The sequence below is a fragment of the Leucoraja erinacea genome, chromosome 26 (assembly GCF_028641065.1).
Source record: "Leucoraja erinacea ecotype New England chromosome 26, Leri_hhj_1, whole genome shotgun sequence".
Taxonomy (NCBI): Eukaryota; Metazoa; Chordata; class Chondrichthyes; order Rajiformes; family Rajidae; genus Leucoraja; species Leucoraja erinaceus.
The window spans coordinates 27,883,974-27,901,065 of NC_073402.1; positions in this window are offsets into that span (position 1 = coordinate 27,883,974).

Consider the following 17,092-nt stretch of genomic DNA (forward strand, 5'->3'; position numbering starts at 1 on the left):
TGCTTGCGCCCAACATGATGCCAAAACGTAACCCCTCTGCATGAACGTAATCCATATCCTTCCTTTCTCTGCATATCCATGTGCCTATCTAAAAGTCTTTTAAATTACACTTTTATATCTGCCTCCACCACCAGCGCTGGCAACAAATTCCAAGTATCTCCACTCTCCGCTTGAAAAAACTTTCCCCATACATTGTCTTTAAACTTTACCACACTCACCTTACAGCTATGTCCTCTACCATTTGACATTTCGACCATGGGGAAAAAAGTTCGGACTGTATACCTTATCTATGCCTCTCATCATTTTACAAACTTAATACCCTTATATAAAGTTAATACCCTCTTATTCAGGCAGCATGTGCAACCACTCCAAAGCCCCTGCATCCTTTCTGTAAGGGGGCCACCAAAACGGCACTCTAAATGCGACTCAACCAAGGTTTTATAAACCATTAGGTACACAAGAATGCTGGAGAAACTGTTAGAAACCCACAAATGTTATAAAACATTTGTGGGATAACATATGATTCATTGCTATCTATCATAAATGTTTTATTTCCTACATCATTGAATTAATTCTGTAGACGAAGAAATTGATTGCATTTCTTCAAGAGAGCCAATTAATTAATGATGCTAAGTAACTGTGAACCACAATTTAGAGACAACCTAACATCCAAAGCAACAATGGCAAACAACTGACATGATCACAATATCTTTGTCAAGGTACATATTATTGAATGATGAAATCTAGTTTTGTTATGTATTTAACCCACATGCTTTCCAGGTCATGACCTACAGGTTGGTTAAAATTACAATTTCCTTAGCCAGAGACATCAACAACCAAAGTACTTTCATGGCAGCAACATGAATCCTACCAAGCTTCCTAACAATCCAAAATATGACAGATAAAGCCGGAAATGCTTAGCAGATCAAGCAGCACCTGTAGAGATGAAAACCATTCTGGCGAAATGTCCTCGAGCTTAAAAACTTAAGGGCCTGTCCCATTTGGACAACCTAATCCATGAGTTTAGAAGACCCTAGACGAGTTGAAATAAATGTCACGGTCATGTTGACTCATCGAAGTAAAAGACCTCCTACGACTATGTCTACGACCTCCTACGAACCCCCTCGACCTCAGTCTTCAACACCTAAGACCAACTACGACTAGCTACGAGTTGAAATGATCACATGATAAAATTATGTCATGTTTGTTTTTTGTTTTTCTCAGGCCAGTTACCGACCTACGACTACCTACGACTACTACGACTGCCTACGATTACCACCACAACCTACTACGACCTACCTATGAGTAAAAAGTATCAATTATTTCCATTCTAACCATTTTTTAACTTGTGGACATTTTATATCAGGCTGGAAAAAACTCCGCGACCTACTTGAGGCCACGAGTACGCGGAGACCACTCACGAGCATGAGGAAGGGTTACGAAGACCTCCTACGACCTCGTGGTGACCATGCTGCAAGTATGAGTCAAGGGAAAACTTGACAGAAGTTGCCAATTCGGTCGTGAAAGTGGGACAAGGGCTTAAAGCCCTGTCCCACGGTGCGAGTTTATTCCAAGAGCTTTCCCGAGTTTGCCCTGATTCGAACTCGGAGATTTACGGTAATGGCCACTCGGCGGTACTCGGGGCTCTCATGGACAATTTTCAACGTGTTGAAAAATCTTCACGAGTCTTCCCGTGCTTACCTGCCGTTAGCGAGTCTTCCCGAGTACCTGCCATTAGCGTTACGAGCCGCTAAGAGACGTCCTCGAGCTCCGACATACCCGCTACGTTCACTCTCCGTGCTTACCACGAGTTTGATTTTTTTTAAACTTGGGAGAGCTCTTGGAATGAACTCGTACCGTGGGACAGGGCTATAACTCTTCTTCTCCACCAAATACAAGGGCAGGATACACATGGGAACACTATCACAGCAGCCTGACCTGTAAATACATTGGCATGTTTTATTGTGGCTGAGACCTTCTCTGGAAATTCCTCATCTGATAGAATATAGATAGAGAGCAGTGGTTCAAGAAGAGATATCACCTCCAGATTCGAATGATAATTTAGAAAAGCATTAAATGTTGCCTTTGGATGTCTCATGAATTAGTACTACAAATTATAGATTATACATCTTTGTGGATTCTGTTTGTTCTCTGATATTTACTGCTTGTCAAAAAATAAATTAACAAAAACATTACAATTTTGCCAAAATAAGTGTAATAACCATACACATCTATAACGTGATTTACACAAATGGCATAATATTCCTTTGATTTTTTTAATATTTTTGTGCTTTTAAAAAACTTTACAAACACTTGATGCCAAAGATTGCACTTGAACATGGGTAAAAAAGTAAATGTTATTTAGAGCTCTGTGGGGAATAAATTAGAATAAATATGTATCTGCTCCATGTTATGGTGCCACTAAGCACACACACTAGTGAGGCTCACCTAATCTGCTAAATCCTGATCATTTCCTTTTTACATTTATTATTGAGACTTTAGTGAAGGTCAATGGAGACCAAATGTCTTTTTTACAATAAACTACAATTAATTATTTATTGCTAGATAGATATGCCAACTTTTAAAAATAGTCTAGTAGTCGGTTAGTTTTGTTGTAAGTTTATAAGTAAACCAAATACTAAATTTACTTTTTAAATTCTCACATATTCTCATGTGAAAGAACAGCAATCATTGTCCATGAAAACATAAAGAGGCGCCACTTAGAGTCATAAAGTCTAAAGTATGGAAACAGTCCCTTCGACCCAACTTGCCGACACTTGCCTACATGTCTCATCTACACTAGTCCCGCCTACCTGTGTTTGGCCCATATCCCTCTAAAATTTCAAGATCCTTCTTTATGTCCACAAAGCCCTTAATGGGCTTGCCCCCACCTACATCAAAAGTCTGCTTACCCACCACACCACCTCCAGGTCCCTCAGATTGCCGACTTGGGGTTACTGAACATCCTGTGTAAGCTCGGGGGTGAATGCGCCTTTGCGGTTGCAGCTCCTAGACTGTGGAACAGCATCCCTCGTCCCATCAGAACGGCCCCCTCCATCGACTCCTTAAAGTCGAGACTTAAAACTCATCTTTACTCTTGACGTCCTCCGAGGGAGGGCTATATGTATGTATTTATAGATGTACTTAATCTATGAACCAATGTTGTATAACGTTAGTACCTCCACCAATGTAAAGCACTTTGGCCAACGAGAGTTGTTTTTTAAATGTGCTATAGAAAAAAAAGTGACTTGGCTTGACTACTAACCTGTCGTATCCACGTACCTGTCTAAATGATTCTTAATGTTGCGATAGTACCTGCCTCAACTACCTCCTGCAGCAGTTTGTTCCATATTTTGCTGCGTGGTTCTACTCGTGTTTTATGTCTTTTAATTTATTGTTTGGATTTTCGTATGTAATTTATGCGCCTCGTGTTAGTTGTATGTTCTGTTATTCTGCCTGTTTTATGATGTCTTGCTTGTTTTCTTTTTTCTGTACAGCACTTTGGTCAGCTTTGGTTGTTTTTTAAGGTGCTTAACAAATAAAGTTATTATTATTATTATTATTATATACCCACCACCCTTCGCGTGAAAGAGTTACCCCTCAGATTCTTATTAAATCTTCCCCCCTCACCTTAAACTGGTGTCCTCTGGTTCTCGATTCCCCTAGCCTGGGCAAGAGATTCTGCGCACATACCCGATCTATTCCTCTCATGATTTTATACATCTCTATAAGATCACCCCTCATCCTCCTGCACTCCATGGAATAGATTCCCAGCTTGCTCAACCTCTCTGTATTGCTCAGGCCTTCGAGTCCTGGCAACATCCTCATTAATCTTCTCTGCACCCTTTCCAGCTTGACAACATCTTTCTTAAAACATGGTGCCCAAAACTAAACACAATACTCTAAACGCGGCCTCACCAACGACTTATATAACTGCAACATGACCTTGCAAACTCGATGTTCTGACTGATGAAGGCCAATGCGCCAAAGGCCTTTTGACCACCCTATCTACCTGTGATGCCACTTTCAAAAAACTATGTGCCTGTACTCCTAGATCACTCGGCTCTGCAACATTTGCCAGAGCCCTGCCATTCACCGTGTAGGTTCTGCCAATGTTAGTGCTCCCAAAATGCAACACCTCACATTTCACTGTATTAAATTCCATCAACCATTCCTCAGCCCACATGCCCAACCAATCAAGATCCTGCTGCAATTTTTGACACCTATCTTCACTATCTACAATACCACCCACTTTTGTGTCATCTGCAAAGTTGCTAAACTTGCCATGTACATTATCATCCAAATCATCGATATAGATGAAAAACAGCAATGGGCCCAGCAACAAACCCTGAGGCACATCACTAGCCACAGGCCTCCAGTCCTAAAAACAACCTTCCACCATAATCTGCTTCCTTCCATGGCCAATTTTCTATCCATTCAGCTATCTCCCCTTGAATCCCATGAGATCTAACCTTCCAGAGCAGCCTACCATGCGGAACCTTGTCAAATGCCTTACTAAATGTCTAGTAGTCAGATTATGTCTAGAGTTCTACCTTCAATTACCTTTTTGGTCACATCTTCAAAAAACTCAATTGGATTTGTGAGAGACAACCTCCCACGTACAAAACTGTGCTGACTCCCCTTAATCAGCCCTTGTCTATCTAAATGCATGTGTATCCTATCCCTCAGAATACTGGTATAAAGTAGCTAAAATCTTCCTCATTGCTGGAGTGTTGCAGAGCTTTTGTTTTGCTCCAAGGCACAATGAAGAAATGACAAAAACAGTTCCACGTCACGTCAATGCATGATTTAGACTTGACGTGGTACTCTGATTGCGTTTTTTGAAAATGTGACCAAAAAGGTCGATGAAGCTGTAGACCTTGTACTTTTATGAGGGTTGGAGGTTATGGAGGTCGTTTCAAAGAAGTATTAGCAAGTTTCCGTTTTCCTTTTGTATATAACATGAAATAAAGTGTAGATATTGATAGAGTAACAATCATATTGTCAGCTTTGTTCGACAAGTTGTTGAGATTCTTGAGCATTATAAGTGCAACACAAACACATGCAAGTTTCCACTGAAATATTCCATTGAAACTTAATTTATAAATGATCAAACGTTAGGAAAGGCTTTAATTGGTCAGATGAATGAAGTGATAGAAACACAGCCACAGCACATACGTTCTTAGTCCAGTTACTTTGGTGAACCTCAGGATGTTGATGATAGAAGATTCAATATTTGTAATGCCATAAAATACCAAGATCACAGGGATAGACAGTACTTCTAACCCTGTGGGAAGTTAGTCAATGCCTGGCCAATGTCTGGCACAAATATTACTTGTTATTATTCATCCAAAAGCACAGTGTTGCTTAAACTTTGCATGTTAACACTGACTGCCTCATTATTGGAAAAACCATGAATAGAAACATATACTGTAAATTATCAATTAAATTACAAGAAATTATCAAAGCTCTTTTGATGAAAGTAACCTTTGTAATATTCCATCATCATACCTGAAACACTAAACTAAATCTATTAATATATATATTTATGTTAATCCCTAGTTACCTGATTGTATCAAAATATGCAATAATGCGCATCAACTTAGCACTTTAGAATAAGCAGAGTAATGTTCTTTCATTCGGTTCTCTTGCACAGCTCCAGTTAAACCTAATTAAAATGAATTCCATGGTCTGTTTATTTAAGCTTTATCTAAGCAAACATTGCTAAATGATAGGTAGAAGAATCAGTGGGGATCTAACTGATACTTACAAAATTCTGAATGGTCTCTAGAGTATCTCCAAGACCTCATAACATGGAAGTCATGAATTTAGATGGATACTTATCCATAACTCTAAAGGCCGTAGACTGGACAGAGAAAACAAATATCACAAGTGTCATGAGTTATATATACTGTATATCGGTAGACACAAAATGCTGGAGTAACTCAGCAGGTCAGGCAGCATCTCTGGAGAGAAGGAGTCAACGGGTCAGGCAGCATGTCTGGAGAGAAGGAATGGGTGACGTTTCAGGTTGAGACCCTTCCTCAGACTGATGTATATATATATGATGATATGTATGATGATTATATATATATATATGTATGTCATAGAGGTGTACAGCTAAATGTCCATGCCAACCATGCTGCCACATCTAGTTGGCCCCACAAGCCTGCTGCTGGCCCATATCTCTCCAAATCTTTCTTATCCAGCCACCATCCAAGTGTTAAAATGTTGTACTTGTACCCACACTACCCATTCTTTTGACAGTTTGTTCCAATTATGCACCGTCCTGTGGGGGAAAAGTTGACCCTCAGGTGCTTTTAAATATTTCCCACTCATCTTAAAGCTGTGCCCTCTAGTTTTAGACTTCCCTACCCTAGGGAAAAGACTTGCCAATTCACTGTGCTATTTACTGCTCTTGATTTGGTGTCGTTTATCCAAATCAAATAATTTCAGCTGTTGTTCTAGCTGAACTAGAAACATGATTGAAAACTTAAAGCATGTATCTGAACGTAAGCTAGATGTGGATTTGGAATCTGACAGATATCCAGACACTAAGTAAACTCAGGATAAATTGCTGAGATATACTCAGGGGAAAGGAGTTTCTCTGTGATTTTAATTGGGAAGCATGTGTGCATGAAATAATCATTACTTAACAACAACACAAACAACAATTTGCAAATTCAGGAAATTTAAATTGCCACTATAAAATCCTGTGCAGGTCTTCAAGGTCAGCTTCTGAAGAGAGGTGTAGAAATTCAGGTTTTGAATGCGATTATTTATCAGACCAGATGGAGGAACTGAGTTTTATGTTCTTGGCTGGATCTTCAGAGGAGTCCATACAATGAAAGAACAATTTTGGAAAGGAAAATAAATATTGGCAGTCATCTCCACAAACTAGGCTTCTATCACATTGTAAATAACTTTCATATAAGTACTCCTCCAAGTACAGAGAGTGATGCCATTCATTAATTAATTATTTATGTGATCTTTGACAGTAGATAATGAATGAAGTTGGTTATACTGGATATTGTTAGCAGGGCTTGGTGGACTATATGTCAGTTTCTCAAGATGACAGGATTGAAGCTAAAATGCAATCTGTACAGAAGTGAAACCAGTATAACGTTTTATTGTATACTAGACTAAGTGGGACCCGTTGGGTCCCAGCATCACACAACAGGGCTGGTCCCCCAACGCAATATATTTAACCTCAGTGGCCAGTGGGGGGGGGGCTCTCTGGAGTGCTAGTATGGGTGTTGTGGGCTTAAGGGACTGGTTTCCAGAGGGCTAGTATTGTGGCCCAAATGGATTCTTGGGCTGGTGGCACAGTCACTCAAGCCTGTTGTGCTGGCAGCTCACTCACTCACGGCTGGTGGGCTGGCAGTTGACTCATGGCTATTCCTTGAAATTCCATCTCAAGCAGGGTGCAAGGCAACCAAATTCAAGTACAGTTTTCATACCATTTCAAGCAGGGTGCAAGGCCACTAAAGACAGCGAGTAATGACCTCTCCCTCCTCCATCTTGCAGAGACTGAGCCACGCCCACACTTCTGGGTATTATAGTCCCTCCCCCCCTCCCACCAGAAGGGACGTGGCCTTCATGGCATGATTGACAGGAGAGAGAATCTCAACATTTTTTAAACACTAATAACTTTTAATTTTCATCGATGGGAAAAATCCTCGGCACCTGATGAGCGGAGGGGGACTCTGAGTAAGATGGCCAAAAATCGCAGCCATACGTGGTAGCGTTTTTTCTAAAATCAATATAAAGCGCAAACAGGAAGTGGTCAAAATTAGACTTTTAATTATATAGAAGGCAACTTTAATTAGGCATGGCAACTTTAATTAGGCAAGGCAACTTTAATTAGGCAAGGCAACTTTAATTAGGCAAGTCGACTTTAATTAGGCAACAGCTTTAGCATTTCCAAACCAAAGACAACACAGCTTTAGCATTTCCAAACCAAAGGCATCACAGCTTTAGCATTTCCAAACTATATTTTCAAACCACATTAAGGGCACTGACAGGTCAGTAAAACCACTCACAGTTTAGTAGACATGTGTTCAGTGTTATTCACAGCTCAGACTGAAAGACATGACCCTCTCGCTCCCCCATCTTGCAGAGACTGACTGAGGCACTCAACACTTCCGGGTTTTATAGTCCCTCCGGAAAGGGCGTGGCCTTCAGGAGAGAGAATCTCAACATTTTTTAAACACTAATAACTCTTTTACTTTTCATCGATGGGAAAAATCCTCTTGCCCTGCGCAGCGGAGGGGGACTGAGTAAGATGGCCAAAAATCACAGCCGTAAGTGGCAGCGTTCTTTCTAAAATCAATATACAGAACAACAGGAAGTGGTCAAGATCAGACTTTTAGTAATATAGATAACAATGGTTGTTAATGGTAGATCCGTTTTAAATCTCCAAACTCATTTTAAATACTTAAATGTTTGACGGAGATGTGGTGATTGGGGTGGAAACTTCCACTTCAATACAAGCCAATTTCTAGGCCACAATTTTAAGATGATTACCAAAGTCCGACATAATTTATGAGAGTTTGTTAGGTATAACACATCTTCACCAAGAAGGAAGGATGTCATTTTTATTCATTGGTATTTGTGCATCTATCAATGTCTTACTGCAGATACTTGTTTAAGAACAGATGGAGAAAAGAACCATCATTTTGGTCACTATGGCAATGAAAGTGAGGAAACTGTACAAACGACACCATACTCCCATGGTGCTCTTTTTCTATTATCCATCCCAATGGGGTTGTTTGCATAGTTTCATAGTGCTCACCCTGGTCATAATGAAGTCAAGTCAAGTCACTTTTATTTCTATAGCACATTTAAAAAACAACTCTTGTTGGCCAAAATGCTTTACATTGGTGGAGGTACTAACGTTATGCAACAGTGGTTCATAGATTAAGTACATACATAAATGCATACATATAGCCCTCCCTCAGAGGACGTCAAGAAAGGCTTGAGAGTAAAGATGAGTTTTAAGTCTCGACTTAAAAGAGTCGATGGAGGGGGCAGTTCTGATGGGAAGAGGGATGCTGTTCCACAGTCTAGGAGCTGCAATGCAACGCAAGGAATGCATCAGCAGCAATAGTTTCTATTCCTGAAATAACTTTCATCTTCAGATAGAAACATAGAAAAGAGGTGCAGGAGTAGCCCATTCGGCTTATGGCTGATCATCCAAAATCAGTATCTTGTTCCGGCTTTCTCCCCATATCCCATGATTCCGTTAGCCTTAAGAGCTATATCTAACTCTCTCTTGAAAACATCCAGTGAATTGGCCACGATTGTTCTCTGCGGCAGAGAATTCCACAGGTTCACAACTCTCTGGGGTAAATCGTTTTTCCTCATCTCATTCCTAAATGGCCTACCCCTAATTGTTAAACTGTGACCCCCTGGTTCTTTACTCCCCCAACAGCGGGAACATTTTTCCTGCATCTAGCCTGTCCAACCCCTTAGGATGGATCCTGGAACCTCACCTGCTATTATTGGCCTCCAGTTCATCACATTGACAGACCCACCTCCAGCTCCATGATTGTGCTTTTGCTAATAGTATGATTTTACAGATTTGTATGCATAACAATGACATTCACCGTCTCACTACATGTGACAATAAACTACAATTGAACCATTGATCCATTTTAAGCTTTGTCTCCAATTCAGTTTGCAAGCTTTGGAATCCCATCAGTCCTTCCACCACACGTTCCTCCTTAAACCCGATTTTTGAAAAATAACCTTTTAATAACAGTTCCTCCTTTGGTTCAATATTTTAACGCTTCTCTCTGAAATATGAATGCAAGCTGTCATGGTATTAAGTGAGCTGTTTAGTTTAGTTTAGTTTAAAGATAGTATGAACACAGGCCTTTCGACCCACTGAGTACATAATGACCAGCAATCACCCATACACTGCAATCCTACACGTTAGGGACAATTTACAGAGCTAATTAACCTATAAACCTGCACGTCAATGGAATGTGGGAGGAAACCAGAGCACTTGGAGAATACCAACATGGTCACAGGGAAAATGTACAAACTCCGTATAGACAGGACCCGAGGTCAGGATCGAACCTGGGTCTCTGGCTCTGTAAGGCAGCAACTCTACCGCTGCGCCACTGTGCCGCCCTTCAGTCTTCAGAATGGCGAAGGGTTTCCACCCGAAAAGTCACTCATCCATGCTCTCCAGAGATGCCGCTTGACCAGTAGCGTCACTCCAGCACTCTGTGTCTTCCTTTTTATCAGTGTCAGTATCTTCAACTTCCGACCATCTCTAACCCCAGGCACAGAAAGGAGGACCATGGGGGACGTGGAGCTTCTGGTCAATGTTAACCAAGATGACCTGTTATGGACCAAAGCTCGAGCAGCGGAGCAGTTCTGTGCATGGTAAGGCTGAGCAGAGCAAGATTGCAGTGTCGTGCTCCTCCTTGTCCCCTTCCTCCCCCTAGTCATTTAACCAGTTCCACAGCTCTCCACATTATATCCCACTTGAGGTCATATCTTCCCTAGCTAACAATGGGCATTCCAGAGTACCACCCTGTCTGGGGTCATTTGTGGCTGGCCCTGATTAGTCTTGGTCTTTTATCGTTTTCAGGTCTTCACCCCACCCACTCACCCCCTACTTTCAGTCTGAAAAAGAGTGCCAACCAAAGCGTCACCCATCCTTTTTCTCCAGAGAAGCTGTATGACACGCTGAGTTACTCCAGCACTTTGTGTCTATCTTTGGTATAAACCAGCAGCTGGAGTTTTTTGTTTGTATCTGAGAAGCTTTCTTCACAGCCTGTCTATCCATGCTGCCATCCTCAAGGATAATTGAACATACATCAAGACCTCTTTGTTTTTCAATACTCCCTAGGAGCCCATCATTATTTGTATATATGACCCACCCTTATTTGACCTCCCCCCCAAAAAAAAAGTATCACCTCACACTTATCAGGATTAAATTCTATCTGCTAGCGCCCTGCCCAACATAACTGAGTTTTATCAATCTGTAGCCGGACTGTTCTCTGCATTATCAACACACCACCATTTTTTGTGTCATTTGCACACTTACTAATCATACCTTCTACATTGAAATAGACAATAGACAATAGACAATAGGTGCAGGAGTAGGCCATTTGGCCCTTGGAGCCAGCACCACCATTCAATGTGATCATGGCTGATCATCCCCAATCAGTAACCCGTTCGTACCTTCTCCCCATATCCCCTGACTCTGCTATCTTTAAGAGCCCTATCTAGCTCTCTCTTGAAAGTATCCAGAGAACCGGCCTCCACCGCCCTCTGAGGCAAAGAATTCCACAGACTCACCACTCTCTGTGTGAAAAAGTGTTTCCTCGTCTCCATTAGGGAAATCTAACTCAACAACATTTATAAGTGATAGCAAGGGTCTCAGCATTAATGCCTGTGGTAAACTGCTGATCACAGGCTTCCAATCACAAAAAACATTACCCTCACCTTCTATCTCCTATTACCAAGCCAATTTTGGATCCAATTTGATAACTTGCCTGCCTTTCACTAGTTATTTGTTTGCTCTTAAAAATACCTTGATATTATCCTACTTGAATGATGGAAAACATTTTAAGTGTCACGAGGTGAGTCATTCATTGCAGGACACTTTGTTCTTAACCTGCTCCAATAGGCACTATATTTACATGGTTGGCCTAGATAAGTTATTGGTCAATGGTGACCCCCGGGATATTGATGGTGTGGGACTCTGCATTGGTAATGTCACATTATGTCCTTGGTTTAATTCCAAAACACATTGTAAAACAAAAATAAATTGGCATTATATGGTGTGTTTGCATAGTAAAATATTCAATGGGCCTGCAACATTTGACACAGTCACATAAATAGATATTAGAAAAGATGACAAAGGCCTTCATCAAAGAGATACGTTTTAAACCGAGTCTCAAAGAAGGAGATGTAGAAATTCATTCATTCATCATCGTTGAAAACATTAGCGACGCAGTGGTGCTGGTTTCTGACGGGAACGGTGATGGACGCACCATACATCTCTGTCCACCAGTTCCTGTGGACTTCCACCGCTGGAAGTATAGGATTTTGGTGTATGTGCTTTATCATCGTTCCTTACAATGCTATGTACGACAGTGATCGCAGCTTCTACTGAAGTGTGGATGGCCGAAGACTCGCTAGAAGCTCATCCGCCCTTTGACAGGTCTTGTTTTTGGACCTGCTGGGGGTCCACACACCCCCCCCACCTGGCAAACCAGTGGGGAAGATGGTTTAGTCGCCGACTATCCGACCATGGAGCAGGTAGCACGGGATTACATGGTACCTGTGGCGGGGGGAACGGCCCCCGACCTGACCTGACCTGAGATGTAGAAAGGTAAATGTATTAGAAAAGCAATTTCAGAATTTAAAGCCAAAAGACTAAAATTCAAATAAATACCCATAGAGAAATGAAAATCAAGAATGTGGAAGGTATTACAGTTTGGCCAAATTGATCTTGAGGGGATGATGAGAACCTGAAGGAGGTTGCAGCTTTAAAGAGGTATGAAACCATGAAGCATTTAGAAAGTGAGGAGAATTGTTTTAATAAAGTAGAAGCCAAAATTTTACAGTGCAAGTTATGAAACAAAGTTTTAGATGAAAAGTTTGCAGAGGGTGCAAAATGAGAGGATGGCCAACAAAGAATGTGTCTAGTGAAACCTAGGGACAACAAAATTACAGATTATTTTATAATAGTTTTCATGTCATATAGTTTTGCACTACAGATGCACTTCAGTTTGGTTATGCCAATAGTAATTAAAATATGAATACTTAGAGAATCTGTTTATAGTTTAAACTGCAAAACTAATCCGTATATATCAATAGCTAACACCTTTCTCAGTCACGTAATTTAAGTTCTGTTTCTGGATCTTCGGGAGACAGGACACATAAATGGAGTCGCAGGAAGATACGGAATTTCCTGATAAAATAAAAGGTGCTTCATAATTTTAAGCTGGTTGCTGTTCGCTACCCCTTGTTGATATTCTCAGTGTACTGCACAGACAGAGTTCCACTGTCTTGAACACCATTTGAACATAGTTGAGCTGAACTTGGTTTGAAATGTGTAAAAACAAATAGAAATTGTGGCCATGTTCTTTATAAATTGCAAATCCCTGAAACTGTGTGGAAGGTATTCACTATTTTGATTGCTAGTTTTAAGCAGTTCTCAGGCTCAGAATATGAATGAGTGCCCTTTGACTACCTTGCATTCCAATGGTCTGCTAAAATCTATTAGGCAAATAGAGGTACTGTTGCAGAATCTTCAATGTGGTAGGAAGCAGCCATGGCCAGAGGAACATGATGCTGTTTTTTGTAAAACTGTGAACATAAACTACTCACTTCTAAATTCCTGCTTCAGAATTTTGGATAAATTCAAGGAGATTACTGTGGTACAGTTCAATTTTTATAACTAAAATTTAACTGATGTTAAAGGCATTATCTTCTTGTATTTTTCATTATGTCTGGGCCATTTTAAGTTATTACAGAACTTTAAGATTAAATAGTTTAATATTTATTATCTGAGGAAAAAGGATGACGTAAATATTCAGATTTAAATTCAGATTTTATTCAGATTTACTATACTTTATTTATCCTTTAATAGTGCAGAGCACCAAGTACCAAGTCTGAAGAAGGGTCTCAACCCGAAACGTCACCCATTCCTTCTTTCCAGAGATGCTGCCTGTCCTGCTGAGTTACTCCAGAATTTTGTATCTATCTTCGATTTAAACCTGCAACTGCAGTTCTTTCCAACACAAATAGATAGATGCAATACAGAGTAAAATGGGAATAAACTTCTTTCAACGAGATGGGATAATTTCATGTCTTATTTGTCATTAATGCTTGGCATGTAACATTGCAGTCTTGGAGATTACACATTGTTCAGCTGCAGTTTCTTGTGATTTACTTAGATCTATTCATTGCTGAGAAATAAATTACATTCTCCTAACTTTTGTGAATAAAAGAAACATTAAAATCTTGCTCAATAATAACATTAATGAACTTAAAACCTGTTTGTATATCCATTTAATATGTTCAACAATGTAATCAATCACATAATTTATACGTAGAACATCTTTCTACCTACAATTGTAATTAAGTCATAACCTTTTAATCAGTCAACCTGAGATTAATGGCTGCATTCAAAAAAGGAATAGATGAATGTATTGTTTTAAGACTTTTGCTATTTGATGAATGTATTGTTTTATAACCTTGTAAAAGTGCAGCACACATTCATATTTTGCTAGATTTCATATTTTCTCTCCATACTGATTTTCTTTGGATTTAAGTAATATTGTACATTACAAATTCCTATAAGTATAAATCCCAGCATGTCCATTGTGCTTGTAACAATCTTCATATTTGCGTTGATTTATGGAATAGAAATTCAGCCTATTGCAGAGACGTAACAAAAGTTGGATTAGCATTCTAATCCAGATAATTTGCCAAAAAAGAAACCGGTGAAGATACTGGCCCAAAAAATGCTACAAATACATGGGGAGAAACAGAATTATTACAACCAGTCAATGATAAATGTAAAAGCAAAATTAAGGATAAGCCAAAAAGATGCAGCCACAAAGAAAAGGGTCATACAAGCTGCTGTGGTTTAGCAAAAGATCCTCAGGGGACTCACTACAGTGGACCTTAGAACTGTTGCATTGAGAGGCATTTAATATGTTTACATATTGTCAAAACTGTGGTCTCCTAAGCATCACTTTGGAAACCCAACAGCAAATTTGATTTGAAATGGAAAACCTTTGTTGGTTAATAATGGCAATGACTATGTTCATAGTCAGGTTAACTGATTCTTATCCTCATCTGGGATATCAACACACTATTCAACTAAAGCAATGATGAACAACTGAGATTATGAATGTTTCCACTTCACTAAACAAGAACAATGAAGCCACTTTTTAACATCCTCTATAATATTGAGTACATTAATTCATTTCGCTTTTTATTTTGAAATAAGATAAGAGCTCTAGGGGTTAGCGGAATCAAGGGATATGAGGAGAAGGGGGGCACGAGTTACTGATTGTGGATGATCAGCCATGATCACATTGAATGGCGGTGCTGGCTCAAAGGGCCAAATGGCCTCCTCCTGCACCTATTTTCCATGTTTCTATGTTTCTATGAAATTCTACTGTGTTTCCTGAAAAATAGTAATATCTTTAGGATTATTTCACATTAAAAATAATATGCATTAATATGCTGACCACTTAGTTTTGGACACCATTCAAGGGGAGTCTAGACAGTTAAAAATATAGTTGCTTTATTTTATGTTTCTTACCTAGATACTATAGTTAAATGCTTTGGTTTTCTTCCAGCTTTTTCATGTACTATCATGCTCTACAAAGGTATATATAAAGTCAACATTTAAAAAACGATTTAGTTGGTACATAAGGTACCTTTCAACAGTGCCATCAAGAATGCGTAGAAATCTTGTACTTGACAACGTTGCCCTGCATTCACATTCTAACAGCTACATAGCAATAGACATTCTAAGGTCAAAGCCACAAAATGTTCCGTGAGTCAAATTACCTTTTCAATAGACATTCAAAGGTCAAAGCCACAAAAAGTTCTGTAAATCAAATTACTTTTTCAGTAGAAATCCATGGCTCATACCATATTTTATGTTGAACCTGCATTCCTTTAACAGTGCAACAGCTGAATCACTAATTCTTTCTTTCTTCAGACAGTCAGTTAGGTGTTTTCGTTAAAAAAAACTGTTTATTCACATTTCTTTAGGTTCAATGACTACCACCTCCTATTTTTGTTGGTTTTACCGTTAATAATCCTACTTCAGTTAATACTGTAGACATTACATATCTCCGTCAATCATTTTGGAAGGCCAAACTCTACAACATTGAAAAATAGGTAAGGGAATTGTGATGCACAATTTACCTTCATTCATAGTACACACAAAATAATCTGAATGAGTAGCACAATCTTTCCTTCAATCAATGAAAAAATGCATCTGCAAATCTTCATCTTTGTATGCCTCTGGAGAGAAGGAATGGGTGACGTTTCGGGTCGAGACCCTTCTTCAGACTGAACTTTTAAATTAGGTCTGTTATGTTTCTTGTTACAAGGCACTTTTCAGTCTTGTTGATTTCAATGATCAATGTTGTTTCGTCTATCATTTACAACTGCAGTTCCTTCTAACTTCTTAGCCCCCTCAACTGCTTTTCATGTTTTCCCATTATGCATCCCTCCAAATTTGTTCATTTCAAGTTGTGGAATTTTGCTTCCTCCACGTGTCATCATCATAATATTTTGCTTCATCTATCTTCTTACTTTCAGGCTTTTAGTATTATAGCCTGAGAGGTATCATGTTATTTTGCACTCCCTCCTACACCCAGTTTTATTTAGCTCTTGATGAATGTGAGCTTGTTTCTCATCCTTTTTCTTGTCTGCATGATAATGTGGATTTCATTTCCCTGGAATATTTGAGCATTTCATACATATGTAGTACCAATAGCTGGTGTATGCTCAAACTCTCTGTCAATTTCTGTGGTGTTGATGTCCTAATTTAGTTTTTTTTTATCATTTGTCCTTTTTGTTCATTCTGCCTGATGACCTTTCAATTTGCAATTTCCCCATGTAAAATTACATGATAGTCCACAACTTCTGCCTACCCTACTTTCTGTTTTATTTTATTCTTTCATCTCCATCAACTAACCTAATTCCTTTCTCGGGACTGTTTGAGAAGTCAACTTCTACATTTACATTCTGACTATAGCTCAAGATACTCCTTCCAAATTAATGTTTTCTGCCTTGTTGCATAGGTTGACTCTCGGATCAGTTGGTCCAAGAACCATTTAGTCAATTTCCATGAATTTGCATTTATTCCTCACCTTGCTAAGTCTTTGAAAGGAAACCATCAATAAGCTTTTTTGGCTCCTGCCTCAAGCTTTGGAATTTATACAGTAGCTGTGGATGCAGTGATCTGATTTTGGCTCAAATGCTTGTTGAATTTTTCAAAGACTTCTATTCGCTGGCTCACTTAGTTTGCAGCTGTTGTAAAGGTCGCAGCTTAGCTCTAACATCCACGTAAAGATGTAGTGAGCCTTATTTA